This window comes from Dasypus novemcinctus, chromosome 3 (assembly GCF_030445035.2).
Source record: "Dasypus novemcinctus isolate mDasNov1 chromosome 3, mDasNov1.1.hap2, whole genome shotgun sequence".
Taxonomy (NCBI): Eukaryota; Metazoa; Chordata; class Mammalia; order Cingulata; family Dasypodidae; genus Dasypus; species Dasypus novemcinctus.
Genome location: NC_080675.1, coordinates 10,618,377 through 10,624,911, shown reverse-complemented (window position 1 = coordinate 10,624,911; position 6,535 = coordinate 10,618,377). Strand labels below are relative to the sequence as shown.

The following is a 6,535-nucleotide window of genomic DNA, read 5'->3' as shown; positions in this document are numbered from 1 at the left end:
TGTGCGCATCAAGACTGTGCATGGGCCAGCTCCACATGGGTCAAGGAGGCCCGGGGTTTGAACCGCTGACCTCCCATGTGGTAGACAGACACCCTAACCACTGGGCCAAGTCCGCTGCCCCCAATTGTGTTTTAAGTTCTACTTACAGTATTCTGGTATTTACTGCTCAACTTTGTACATTTTTCACAGAAGCTGCAGCACTGTTGACCATAGAGAGAAACCGGCCTGGTGCATTGCATTCTCTGGCACTATGAAACAGAGCCAGTTTGGAGACAATATTTATTGTACATTTGGTTGTACAGTGACATTGTTGGCTGCTGCGAGAGTTTGAAACTGCAGTGTAGTTTCCATTGACTTCAGGAGCACAACCAGAGATGTAGTAGATACCCTTTATTGTTTTAAGAGTCAGTGACCAACCTAGCCAATAACTCATAGGGAGACATAACCTGCAATGTTTCAAGGCCTGGTTTGAATGTACAAGAGAGTTTGACAGTGCTGAAGTTTATCCCTTGATTTTTATATATCTTTTAAACATTTTTAATGCAGTGTGTTACATATCAAATGAACTTAACTTTTTAGTACTTTGATTTTTACTTCTATACTTTTACCATGAAGTCATTAATTATACAGGTATTTTATTTTAACAGTAGAGGGAAAAATAACCTTTTTAATTTTAAAATGAAAACGGAATATTTCCAATGGAATTAAGGTAACTTTTACTGCCACCACTTGAATATGCATACTGAGGTGACTTTCAGACAGGTTTTATTGTTACAAAAATTATTTTTATTAACACCAATTTAGATTTTTAATAATAATGGCTTTTTAGATCTAGCCATTTAAATACTTTAATTTGGAAGATGTTTTCACAAATTTTTTATACTTAAACATAATTACATAGACTGGTTAATTTACCTTAAATTATAATTGGCAACTGATGGATTTTACTTTATGCATTTAGGAAAGGACAAATTTATATATGTATATTTTAACTTAATTTTGTTAAACCCAAACTTACAGTTTTTTAAATTATTTTAAAGATTTAGTACACCTAATGTTAACTTATTAATCTTGTATTTTACAAACCAAAGAAAGAGTTTCCTAAAGGTTTCTTTTGCTGGCTTTTCCAGACTAGGGGTTTACAGTTTCCCCCTTTTATGGCTTTTTAAAATTAATGGCTTATAACCAAACTGTTTCCAATGCTATGATACAAATTTTTGTTTTAGAACCAAAAGCAGAGGCAGGGAGTCAGCCCAGATTGGCAGTAATCATAAGCAAAAGCAAATTTAGTTCATGATTATTATCACAATAATTGAAGTCTAGGGATAGGTGAAGTTAGTTATAAAATAACTACAATTAAAGGTAAATTTAAGTTATAATTACTATTACTATAATAAACACTAAATAAACTTGAAGTGGTTATAAACAAAAGTAAATTAGTATAAGATTACTATTACAATAGCTGAAATTTAAGCTACGTTTACTCTGCTGTAATAATTTTAGTTATTAATTTATATATATATATAAAGGTACTTATACACTGATTTTAATTTTTAGTTTCTAGAAATTTTTTACCTAGAATTAATTTGGGTACCTTTATTTATTAATTATGCAACTCAATAATTTTATTAGTAACAATTCTGCACAGTTTTTCCACCTTTTCCAGCAATTAAATAAATTATACCTGTGAGTGATGCATTAAATTTACCAGCAAGACAGTATTAGCATAATTTGTAACAGGTGAACTTCAAATCTGATTTTCTAGGCATAAGCAAACTGACAAAGTTAAACACAGATTTTAAAGTTAAACACAGATTAAAACAGAAGAATTTTATAGCTTTAGCATTTCAAGGAACTCTTTGACCTTAATGGATGGCACATGAGGTGTCTGGGCCTCAGATTTATCTGTTTTGTTTTTTTTTTCCTTATACTGGTTTAACTGGAATTCAGGACTTTATTGTTTGATAGTTTCCCAGTTAAACCAGCCATCAAAAGGCCATTAAGTGATTAGAGGTTAATTGTTCTAACTAACAAGGTTTGGGGTCCTGAGGCAATAGACTCATTTTTACTAGAAGGGCACTTTACCAGTTTTACAGTTTTTGAAACATTTCAAATCATTTTAACACAAACCTGCAAAAAGAGATTTAGTAGCAGAAAGGCAAAGCATGGGCAAAGGTTAATCATGCAAAGGTATGCTGGTCTGTGAGCGCCCTGGGGAAAGGAATTTCCATTGCATGCATCCTGGCTCTGCCAGATGCCTTTCTAACTGGTTCTTCCCTCCAGGCAGTTGGGTGTGGTTAGAGAGGCTTGCAAAGGCATGGACCCACAGGGAGGGGGAAGAGCAGAGCAGGACCATGTTCAGCCTTCACAGTTTGCTTTATAAACTATTAATTATTCTACTCCTTTGCCAATGGCAAGGGAGGGACTCCGTCTTAACCAAAGCTTACTCTTTTACACAATTTAATACTACTATCTGGAGGCATGAAAATATACACTGGCATTGAATAAACACAGAAACACAGAGCATCAGTTTGACTCATAATGTACATTGGCATCGAATAAACACAGACAGAAACACAAACCCCTCCATTTGACTCATAATATACACTAGCATCAAATAAACACAGACAAAAACACAAAGCCCATCAATTTGACTCGTAATTTTCATTCCTCCCGCACGGCTGCCCCTGAGCTACAGCCTGTCAACTATGGCAACCCTGGTGGGGCGGGGGCTTCCAACACTAGACTTTTAACAGGACTTTTTGCTTACCCTTGCTGTTTACAAAACAGACTCATTTGCAATCCGGCACCAAAACAAAGACTTATTTCTGGCTAAACTTCTTCACTGTTTAACTCATATTCAGACCAAGCAAAAAAGAATCCATTTTTCTGTAACCAAGATTTTCCAAATCCAGACCAATTTTTCAGGATGCGTTAGGACTTAAACCCATCAACGTCCTTTTTCACTGTAATCAAACCTTCACTATATCTTAGTGGAGGCAGAACCAGAACCAGATACTAACCCGCAGTTAGCCAAACCTAAACATCAGGCTTTTTCTATTTTTTTTCAGACCTGGAGAAGACGGCTCCCCCCCCTTGAATTTCTGGAGGTCCCAGGGCCTGCTTTTTGGGAGTTCATCAGGATCCCCTTCTAACGCTTGAAGTTAGGTTTTCCTGACACTATGCCCCTTTGGGGGGGGGGCCTTACCTGTTTGGTGTGTGGAATTTTTCATTTCCAGAATTTCCTTTTAGACCTTTCAGGATATCTGGTTGTCTCCGGCAGAGCCCACATCCTTTTTCTGGACTAAAAGAGTCCAGGGGCACCCAGATTTGGGGTTCACCTGAGCCTTCCTGGCTTCCTTGGAGATATCTGAAAGGGGTAGTGAAATGCTCCCATCTCTGGCCTTTGTTGAGATCCTGGATGTGCCCCCCAAAAATACTGTGGAAGCAGAGGCCAGGACTCAGTAATATTCGGAAGGAAAATTTTTTAATGACTGGCCAGGCTCGGGGACTCCTATTCAAAAACCTGAGCCCCAAATAGGATTTTTGGGTTCCTTTTATACAGAGGATGTAAGAGTAGGGAATCGAACAGTGCTTATATGCAAAAGGACTTTTTGTTAGTTTCTTAGAGTTTCAAGTGTTTTATCTGAGTATCAGATAGGTCTTGAATCAACACATACTCTCTAGGTAAGCTTGAATTAACATATACCTCTCATAGATATCTTTTACATTCCAGGTAAGCTTGAATTAACATATTTAGCTTACACATACAGCCCAGGTTATTTATGAAGAAACATACAGCCCCCCCGCCCCCCAGCCCATATCATTGGGTCCCAGGTAGAGAGGAAGGGCTGAAGATTGATAAAGCAGCCTGATTTACAGACTGCAATTCCCCATTACAGATTATAAACGCCCACTTTGCTTGGTGACCATGGTAGTGAAAAAATGGCAAGAGCAGGGTGCAGAAGGCAGGAACAGGCACACAGACCAGCACTGGGACAGGCACCCGGGCAGGGCAAAGGCAAGACAGCAAGCAAGAAAGAAGTCTTCATGCTTGCTTTTTAAACCATTAATTATTCCACCCCTTTGCTAATGGCAGGGGAGGAGTTCAGCTGTTTGCTGTTTGGATTGGTTACCCATCAATCCTCCAGGGGGGCTCAATTATAAAGTCCTTGGGGAATATCTGGGGCTTCTCCTGGCTTCCAGAGGAAATCTTGTTCCAAATGGCAGAATCTTGTCGGGGGGGGGGGGGGGGGGGGAAGGGTCTTCCAGCAGCCATCTTGGGGATATTGGTGTCCATGTGGGCTCTTCACTGGGTTTCAGATCCATTTATTGATTTCTATCTAGCTGGCTTCAGACAATTTCCCAACTGTGATGCAGGATGGTGTGAGTCTAAGCAGAGCACAAAATTCCAATGATCAGATGGAGGCGAAAATGAGTATTAAGGAAAATGAAGTGGCTGGCATCTGTGGGACAGGGCATCAGGGAGGAGGAAACTGTAGAGGGGTGGGCAGAAGCATGCCGGGCAGGCCCTCCCAAGTCCTTTCCTGAGGATGAGGCTGCAGGTATGCAGGGTGAGACCACCCAGCATTTGTCAGAGAGTGGCTGCTGAGAGGCCGAGAGCAGAAGATACTAGAGATTGAGTAGTGCTGGAGGACACGGGTTCCAGCCCAGCCCAAATCCACAAACATTTAAAGAAAAATTAAGATACATTGTGAAAATCTTTATGCCAATAAATTCAATAACTGAGATGAAATAGAAAAAAATTGTTAACAAACACAGCTTACCAAAATTGATTCAGGAAGAAACAGATCAGCTAAAGAGTGCTATACCTCTTATATAACTTGAATTCGTTCTCAAAAGCCTTCTCACAAAGAAGATTCCAGGTCCAGATGATTTCATGGTGAAGTTTGTTAGATATTTTTTAAAAGATATAATACTAATACTACATAAACTCTTTCAGAAAATGGAACAGTAGAGGGCATTTTTTAACTTGTTTTATGAGACTAGTATTACCCTAATACTAAAACCAAAGCCATTTCAAGAAAAGAAAATTGTAGACAAAGTTCCTCATGAACATAGATGCCGAAAACCTGAACAGAATATCAGCAAATCAAGTGAACACACGTGACATTGTGACCAGGTAGGGTTTAAGCCAGGTGGGTTTACTATTTTAAAAGGCAATCAATGTAGTCACTTTGGAAAATAGTTTGGTGATTTCTCAAAAATAGACCCACCATACACAAGACAGCAACTCCTCTACTAGGTATCTACCCAAGAGAAATGAAACATGTCCACATAATGTCTTGCATACAAATGTTCATAGAAGCATTTTACATAACATCTCCAAACTGGGAAAAAACCTAAATGCCCATCAGCTGATGAATACCTAGATAAAACTTTATATATTCATACAATGAAATACTATTCAGCAATAAAAAGGAATGAACTACTGATGCATGCTATGTCATAGATGAACTCCAAAAACATCATGCTAAGCAAAAAATCCAGGCTCAAAAGATGACATATTGAATGATTCCATTTATATGAAATGTCCAGAGAAGTCAAATTTATAGTGACAGAAAGCCCCTGCCTAGAGCTGGAAGTGGGAATGAGGATTAACTGTAAATGGGCATGCGTGATTTTATTGCGGGGATGGAATTGTTCTAAAATTGGTTTATGGTGATAGTTGCACCACTCTGTAAAGTTTAAAAAAATCACTGAGTTGCCCACTTGAAATGGGTGAACTTTATGACTTGCAATATACTTCATTAAAGTTATCTATAAAGCAATCTTAGGATGTACATGTTACTAGAATAAAAATTGATGGAGAAAACAGAACTGCACAACACAGTGAGCCCTATTGTACTAAGGGCTATAGTTAATAGTACAAGTATAAGAATGTTCTTTCATGAATTATAACAAATGTATACTATGAATACAAGGTGGTAATAATAGCATGGAATATGGGGGGAAATACATCTAAAATAAATTTTAATAATTTTTCTGTGCTCGCTTCAGCAACACATATACTAAAATTGAAACAATACAGAGACGATTAGCATGGCCTCTATGCAAGGATGACATGCAAATTCATGAAGAGTTCCATATTTTTAAAAACTAATTAAGAAATTTGCTTGAAAGGACAAAGGGCCCTGAATAGCTAAAAACATATTGAAAAAGAAAAACAAAATTGGAGGAATCATGCTACCTGACTTTAAAGCATACTACAAATCTACAGTGTTTAAAATTGCATGGTATTGGCACAAGGATAGACATACTGACCAATGGAACAGAATCAAGAGTTCTGATATAGATCCTCGCATGACCCATCAACTGATATTTGACAAGGCCACCAAGTCCACTCAACTGGGACAGAATGGTCTCTTCAACAAATGATACTTGGAGAACTGGATATCCATATCCAAAAGAATGAGAGAGCATCACCATCTCATGCCCTTTACAAAAATTAATTCAAGATGGATCAAAGATCTAAATATAAGAGTCAAGACCATAAAGCTACTAGAAGATAATG

General features: G+C 37.9%; 1 non-coding gene across 1 annotated transcript; it reads left to right on the top strand.

The window, feature by feature from the left end:
- Positions 1-6,008: 6,008 nt before the first annotated feature.
- LOC111762118 (U6 spliceosomal RNA) lies at positions 6,009-6,115 on the top strand. Its single transcript, XR_002795315.1, has one exon. It is a non-coding gene; the product is annotated as a U6 spliceosomal RNA (small nuclear RNA).
- The last annotated feature ends 420 nt before the right edge of the window (positions 6,116-6,535 follow it).